This window comes from Sorex araneus, chromosome 1 (genome assembly GCF_027595985.1).
Source record: "Sorex araneus isolate mSorAra2 chromosome 1, mSorAra2.pri, whole genome shotgun sequence".
Lineage (NCBI taxonomy): Eukaryota > Metazoa > Chordata > Mammalia > Eulipotyphla > Soricidae > Sorex > Sorex araneus.
Genome location: NC_073302.1, coordinates 358,474,084 through 358,482,241, shown reverse-complemented (window position 1 = coordinate 358,482,241; position 8,158 = coordinate 358,474,084). Strand labels below are relative to the sequence as shown.

General features: G+C 38.1%; 1 non-coding gene across 1 annotated transcript; it reads right to left on the bottom strand.

The window, feature by feature from the left end:
- Nucleotides 1-3,400: 3,400 nt before the first annotated feature.
- Nucleotides 3,401-3,507, bottom strand: LOC129401225 (U6 spliceosomal RNA). The gene has a single exon (XR_008628157.1). It is a non-coding gene; the product is annotated as a U6 spliceosomal RNA (small nuclear RNA).
- Between the last annotated feature and the right edge of the window lie 4,651 nt (nucleotides 3,508-8,158).

The following is an 8,158-nucleotide window of genomic DNA, read 5'->3' as shown; positions in this document are numbered from 1 at the left end:
TGTGCCTTTTGGCCATTCGTATTTCTTCCTTGGTAAAGTTTCTGTTCATTTCTTCGCCCCATTTTTTGATGGGGTTGGATGTTTTCTTCTTGTAGAGTTCAACCAGTGCTTTATATACCATTGATATCAACCCCTTATCTGATGGGTATTGTGTGAATATCCTTTCCCATTCTGTAGATAGTCTTTGTATTCTGGTCACTGTATCTCTTGCGGTGCAGAAGCTTTTTAGTTTAATGTAGTCCCATTTGTTGATCTCTGTTTTTACTAGATTGCTTAGTTCCGTGTCACCTTTGAAGATACCTTTATCTTCAATATCGTGGAGGGTTTTGCCGACCTTGTCTTCAATGTACCTTATGGTTTGTGGTCTAATGTTGAGGTCTTTAATCCATTTTGATCTGACTTTTGTGCATGGTGTCAGGTCAAGGTCTAAGGCCATTTTTTTGCATGTGGTTGTCCAGTTTTTCCAGCACCATTTGTTGAAGAGACTTTCCTTGTTCCACTTCACATCTCTTGCTCCATTATCAAAGATTAGATGATCATACATTTGGGGTTGTGTGTAGGGATATTCCAGCCTGTTCCATTGGTCTACGGCTCTGCCTTTGTTCCAGTACCATGCTGTTTTAATTGTTACTGCTTTGTAGTAGAGTTTGAGGTTGGGGAGGGTGATGCCTCCCATCATCTTTTTCCCAAGAATTGTTTTAGCTATCCGTGGGCGTTTGTTATTCCATATGAATTTTAGGATTGCTTGATCCATTTCTTTGAAGAATGTCATGGGTATACTTTAGGGATCGCGTTGAATCTGTATAATGCTTTGGGGAGTATTGTCATTTTGATAATATTGATTCTCCCTATCCATGAGCAAGGTATATGTTTCCATTTTCTCATGTCTTCTTTTATTTCATGGAGTAGCGTTTTATAGTTTTCTTTGTAGAGGTCTTTTACATCCTTGGTTAAGCTGATTCCGAGGTACTTGATTTTCTGGGGCACGATTGTGAATGGGATTGCTTTTTTCATGTCCCTTTCCTCTGCCTCATTGTTTGCATATATGAAGGCCATGGATTTTTGGGTATTGATTTTGTAGCCTGCAACTTTACTGTATAAGTCTATTGTTTCTAAGAGTTTCTTAGTAGAGGTTTTAGGCTTCTCTAGATATAGTATCATGTCGTCTGCAAATAGTGAGAGTTTGATTTCTTCCTTTCCTATCTGGATGCCCTTAATCTCTTTTTCTTGTCTAATAGCTATCGCAAGTACTTCCAGTACTATATTGAAGAGGAGTGGTGAGAGTGGGCATCCTTGTTTTGTGCCCGATCTCAGAGGAAAGGCCCTTAGTTTTTCCCCGTTGAGGATAATGCTTGCCGTAGGCTTGTGATAGATGGCTTCGAGTATCTTGAGGAAAGTTCCTCCAAACCCCATTTTGGCGAGGGTTTTCATCACGAAAGGATGTTGGATCTTGTCAAATGCTTTCTCTGCATCTATTCATATGATCATATGGTTTTTATCTTTACTTTTGTTGATATGCTGGATTATGTTGATTGATTTCCGAATGTTAAACCATCCTTGCATCCCTGGGATGAATCCCACTTGGTCGTGATGTATGATCTTTTTGATGAGTTGTTGGATCCTATTTGCTAGTATTTTGTTGAGGATCTTCGCATCGGTGTTTATCAGGGAAATTGGTCTGTAATTTTCTTTCTTAGTGGTGTCTTTGTTTGCATTTGGTATTAGGGAGATATGTGCTTCATAGAAACTGTTTGGGAGAGTTCCTGTTTTTTCAATTTCCTGGAAAAGTTTGAGGAAAACAGGCAATAGGTCTTCTTTAAATGTTTGGAAGAATTCGCCAGTGAAACCATCTGGGCCTGGGCTTTTGTTTTGGGGGAGGTTTTTGATCACAATTTCAATTTCCTTAACATTGATGGGTCTATTCAGGCATTCCAGGTCTTCTTTCTTCAGTGTTGGGAGATTGTAGGAATCAAGGAATCCATCCATTTCTTTTAGGTTCTCCTTTTTTGTGGCGTAAAGACCTTTAAAGTAGTCTCTAATGATCTTTTGAATCTCACTGGTTTCTGTTATGATGTCCCCCTTTTCATTTCTGATTCGATTTATTAGAGTTTTCTCTCTTTCTTTCTTTGTGAGTCTTGCTAGCGGTTTATCAATCTTATTTATTTTCTCAAAGAACCAACTCTTTGTTTCATTGATCTTTCGGATTGTTTTTTTGGTTTTGATGTCATTAATTTCTGCTTTAATTTTTATTATTTCTTTCCTTCGGTCTGGTTTGGGGTCCTTTTTCTGGTCCTTTTCTAGGGTCTTGAGTCGTGAAGTCAAGCTATCTATGTGGGTCCTTTCTTCCTTCCTGAGGAATGCTTGGAGAGCTATAAATTTTCCCCTTAACACGGCTTTAGCTGCGTCCCATAGGTTTTGGTAGCTCGTGTCTTCATTCTCATTTGTTTCTAAGTATCTTTTGATTTCTTCCTTGATTTCCTTCCTGACCCACTCATTGTTCAACATTGAATTGTTTAATTTCCAGGTGTTTGATTTGATTTTCCGTGTTTGTGAGTGATTAGCTTCTATCTTCAGCGCATCGTGGTCTGAAAAGATGGTTGATACAATTTCTATTTTTCCGATTCTATTGAGGTATGTTCTGGGGCCCAGTACATGGTCTATTTTAGAAAATGTTCCATGTGCACTGGAAAAGAATGTGTATTCTTTCTTTTTGGGGGGTAAGGCCCTGTATAGGTCTATTAGGCCTCTCTCTTCAATTTCTTCTTTCAGAGTCAGTGTTTCCTTGTTGAGTTTTGTTCTTGTGGATCTATCTAGAGGCGATAAGGCCGTATTGAAGTCTCCGACTACAATTGTGCTGTTAGTGATGTCCTCTTTGAAGTCTGTTAGGAGTTGTTTTAAATATTTAGCCGGTCGTTCGTTTGGAGCATATACGTTTAAGAGTGTGATTTCTTCCTGTTGTACATATCCCTTGATAAACAGAAAATGACCTTCGCTGTCCCTTTTGATCTTTTTCATCCTGAAATCTATGTTGTCGGATACCAGGATGGCCACTCCAGCTTTTTTAAGGGGGTTGTTTGCTTGGAGGATTGTTTTCCATCCTTTGACTTTGAGTCTATGTTTACTCTGTTTGTTCAGGTGTGTTTCTTGCAGGCAACAGAATGTTGGGTTTAATTTCCGTATCCATTTAGCCACTCTGTGTCTCTTGATAGGTGCATTTAGGCCATTGACATTGAGAGAGATTATTGTGATGTGGTTTTGTGTCATCTTTCTGTGGGATTTGTTGTTCTTATGGGGCTCCTCCTTGTCTTACAGTAGCCCCTTTAGACCTTCTTTCAAGATTGGTTTTGAGTCTATGAAGGACCTGAGCTGTTGTTTATCCGAGAAGTAGTGTATGGTTCCTAAAAATATGGAACGCTTCACGAATTTGCGTGTCATCCTTGCGCAGGGGCCATGCTAATCTTCTCTGTATCGTTCCAATTTTAGTATATGTGCTGCCGAAGCGAGCACAAAAAAAAAAGTTCTTCTTTTATTGAATCACCATTAGATACAGAGTTACTAAGTTGTTCATGATTCAGTTTCAGTCCTATTATTGTTTCAACACTCAATGCAACTCTTCACCTCTATAAATTTCCTACTAGCAGTGTCCCCAGTTTCCCTCCCATAACTCTCCACCCTGCCTCTATGGCTCACGGTTTTATTCTCTCTCTGTCTCTGTCTCTGTCTCTGTCTCTGTCACTGTCTCTGTCTCTGTCTCTCTCTCTCTCTCTTTCTCTCTTCCCCCTGTTCTTTCTCTTTACTTTTGGGAATTATGGTTTTCAATATGGGAATTGAAAGGTTATCATTTATATCCTTTTACCTTTGTTCAATCTTGGCTCATGTCGAGAGTGATCATTTTCAACTATCGTTATCACGGTGGTCCTATCTTTGTCTTAACTGTCTTCCCCTCCCCCACTCCTGGCAAGCTTCCAGCCATGCATCAGTCCTCCTGGCCCTCATTTATACTGTCCTTGGGTAATAGTCTTATACTCTGTGTGTGTGTGTTTATACTGCACAATAAGTGCAATCATTCTATATCTGCCCTTCTCTTTCTGACTCATTTCACTCAGCATGATACACTCTATGTCCATCCATTTATAAGCAAATTTTAAAACTTTATTTTTCCTGGTGACTGTGTAATATCCCACTGTGTAGATAATGTCTCTATCCTTTATCCAGTATCTGTTCTTGGACACTCAGACAGTTTACAGATTCAAGCTGCAGTGAATATAAAAGTGAAGATGACTTTTCTTCATTCCATTTTTGGGTGCCAATAGTATATTTCTAGGAGTGGTATTGCTGGGCCATATAGAAGCTCAATTTGTAAGGAAAGTCTGTACCGTTTTCCAAAAAGGCAGTCCAGTCAGTATTCCTACCAGCAATGAATAAGAGTCCCTTTCTCCCCACATCCCTGCTAGCACTAGCTATTCTAGTTCTTTTTTTGTTGCATGACAATCTTGTTGGTGTGAGATACCTTATTGTTGCTTTGACTTGCATCTCCCTGATGATTAGGTATGTAGGGCACTTTTTCAGCACCTTTTGATCATTTCTATTTCTTCCTTGAGGAAATTTCTGTTCATTTCTTCTCTCTTTTTTTTGATGGGTTTGGGTTTTTCTCCTGTAAAGTTTTACCAATGCCTTATATATCTTGGATATTAATTTCTTTTCAGGTAATTGGGGAAAATAATATTTTTCCCATTCCATGGACTGTCTTTGCATCTTGGTTACTGTTTCCCTTGAGGTATAGAGACTTATTAGTTTTATATAGTTACATTTGTTTATCTGTGCTTTCTCTAGCTTGGTCAGTGGTGTTTCACCTTTGAAGTAATTCTTGTTTAAATGTTGTGGAGATTTTTGTCAATATTTTCTTCCACTTACCTTATGAAGTCAGGTCTGATACTGAGGTCTTTAATTCATGTTGATCTGACATTTGTGCCTGGTGTTAGAAAGAGGTCTGAGTTCTTTTATTTATTTTTGCATGTAGCTGCCCGGTTTTGCCAGCACCACTTGTTGTAGAGGCTTTCCTTGCTCTGCTTAATATTTCTTGCCCCTCAATCAAAAATTAAATAATACACTAAAAAGTTTGTGTCAGAATATTCAATGCTATTCCATTGATCTACAAATCTTTATTCCATGCTGCTTTAATTACTACTGCTTTGTAGTACAGTTTGAATTTGGGAAATTGATGCCTCCCATCTTTTCCCCAAGGATTGCGTTAGCTATTGGGGGGGGGTATTTTTACATATGAATTTCAAGAGTGTTTTATCTATTTCTAAGAAACAATAGATTTGTATAGTAAAGTGGTAGGTTATAAAATCAACATGTAAAAGTTCATTGCTTTCTTGCACATCCCCTGCTCATGGATTGAGGGGATTGACATCATCAAAATGATACTACACAAAGCATTATTCAGATTTTATGCTATCTCTATAAGGAAGCCCACAATATTTTTCAATGAAACAGATCAAACATGACTTTTTTAACTAAATCTTTGTTGACAAAACATAATCTTCTTTGAAAGTTTCTGACATTTTTACATTGTTTATAATTCTTTTTCTTACACATTCTGGTTAGTTTTTTCCTTACACATTCTTTTCCTGCAGGTGGTGCTGTAACTTTTATATTGGGATTCTAGTGTTGGAATATGAATTAGGTGATGGTAATGAGGGGAAACCAAAACAAAACAATTGTCCCGGGTTATTGTGCAGCGCTCAGAATAAGCCCTGAGCATAGTCAGGTGTGCTCCAAACAAAATAACCAAGAAAACAAGCAAGAAAAACAATTGTTCTAACACAGTGTTGTCAGATTGGAGCCATAGCACAGCAGGTAGGGTGTTTGCTTTGCATGCGGCCAACCCGGGTTTGATTCCTCCATCCCTTTCAGAGAACTCAGCAAGCTACCGAGAGTATCTTGCCCACATGGCAGAGCCTGGCAAGTTACCCATGGCTTGTTATGCCAAAAACAGTAACAACAAGTCTCAGTCTCACAATGGAGATGTTACTGGTGCCCTCTCGAGCAAATCGACGAACAAAGGGATGACAGTGCTACAGTGCTACAGTGTTGTCAGTGGTGGTGGGGAGGAAAATAGTCCTGAAGGTTGTCCATCAGCTTCTGTGGTCACTCATATCCCTCTTTCAGCTAATAGTGTACCTCAAATTCTCAGCCAATGGGGCAATACTCCAGGGATGTACTATTCTCTGAGATGGAATTCAACCAGTTCAGCAGCTGCTAGCCTGAAACACTGGGACTAAAGTGATTTTGTTTTGCTCTTTCTTATTTTGATCCATAGTCAAATTCTGACAGCAGCTGTCTTTCATCTCTGATATAAAGGTGGAGGCTGGGTGATAGTACAGCTGGTAGAGCATGCATTCTCCGTATTGGAATCTTGTATTCCAATACAAGGCTGGACAGAAAAGCTACCTGAATGCAGAGTAAAGAGGGAGCACTGAGTCCAGCCAGTGTGCCCCCCCCCCAAACCCAAACCCAACCAAACAAAAGCAAACTAAAACATATAAAAAAGCCTGAATTGCCTTTATCTGTTGTCTTTTCAATTCTTTGCTGTGTCTATTCTGCCCTCCGTGACTTCTGTGTACTCTGTGACTTCTGTGTACTCTGTCTTCATGAATGAATGTCTGTATTGCAAGCCATAATGCTCCAAAGTAGAGAGAGAATATTGTCTGCCATGGAGGCAGGGGAGAGGGTGGGAAAGGGGGGGGTTTACCGGAGATATTGGTGGTGGGGAATGTGCACTGGCGGAGGGATGGTTGCTTGATTATTGTGTGATTGTAACCCAAACATGAAAGCTTGTACCTATCTCACTGTGATGCAATAAAATTAAAAAAAAATTGTTTTCTTCTATTCAGCTCCATGGTATAAATACAAGCCTTTAAATATTATATCTCTCTCAAACAAATCAGACTGGGAGTGGTCATGCCTAATTCTGTGCTATGCATTTTATTTCTGATTTACTTTAGTTGAGAGCTGTGTTGGTTAATTTCTATTTTGTCATTTACTGTCCTTAGAAGTTTGAAAATGTATCTTAAGTATCTTTCAGTTTCTGTAGGATGTACTTTACAATATAACTTTCAATTTGTATATTGTTTTAAAAGCATATTTTTAAATTTTCATATGAACACATTTTTATTAGTATTTTATGGTTGATTTAAATTTCAAATTAAATATTGTGATATATAATATTGGTTAAGATACATTCTAGGCATACTAGTTTATTATCTGCAGGTTTATTCTCTGGCACCACAGGACCTTCTAAGCAACACTGGATACAGGATTCAAAAACTCCAAGCATCATGGTGCCCAGCCACTGTTTGGGAGCACCCTGACAAATTCAGAACTTCCTTGTTGTCAAATAATATAGTCAATTTCCTTGTTATCAAATGATATAGTCCACAATTAGTTCACATTTTTTTTGCTTATCATGTGATATTTTAGCAAATGCCCCAATTTATGTATAATTCATAGAAAAGACAAGTTATTAGGCATTTGAACAATAAATTAGCCAAGTAGTTGTTGAATATTTGTTTTTCTGCTTACCTATTTTAGTACTATACATTTTGTTATTTGGGTAGTAAGTTTTACTTAAATAATATGTGTTAAATTTTCCCTGTGATGATAATAAAATTTTCAGTACTTTTGTGCTATACATTTTTATTTGTTTATGGGGGTCTCCCAAGAAGTGTTCAGGATTGTTGGAAGCAATACTCAGCCTGACTATGCAGGCCTGACAATTAAGTGGTTGGGGGGACAATGTGTTGCTACTCAAACTAATTGGTGCTTGAGGTCATGAGAGTCATAGCTGATGATGCTCAGGGCCACGTGCTGCAAGGCACCTAAGCATGCACTCTCTTGCTCCCTTATTTCTATTTTAAAAATAATTTTAATTTAAATATATTAAATATTAGATGGCAATTTTGGTGCAATAAAATTTTAATCATTGAATCACTTTGAGTTTCTTTTTTTTAAATATGTCTCTTTTTTATTTTTTAATGAATCACCGTAAGGTACAGTTACAGACTTACAAACTTTCTTGCTTATGTTTCAGTAATACAATGACAACAGTGCTACAGTGCTACACATCTGATAAGGGCTTGATATCAAGGACATA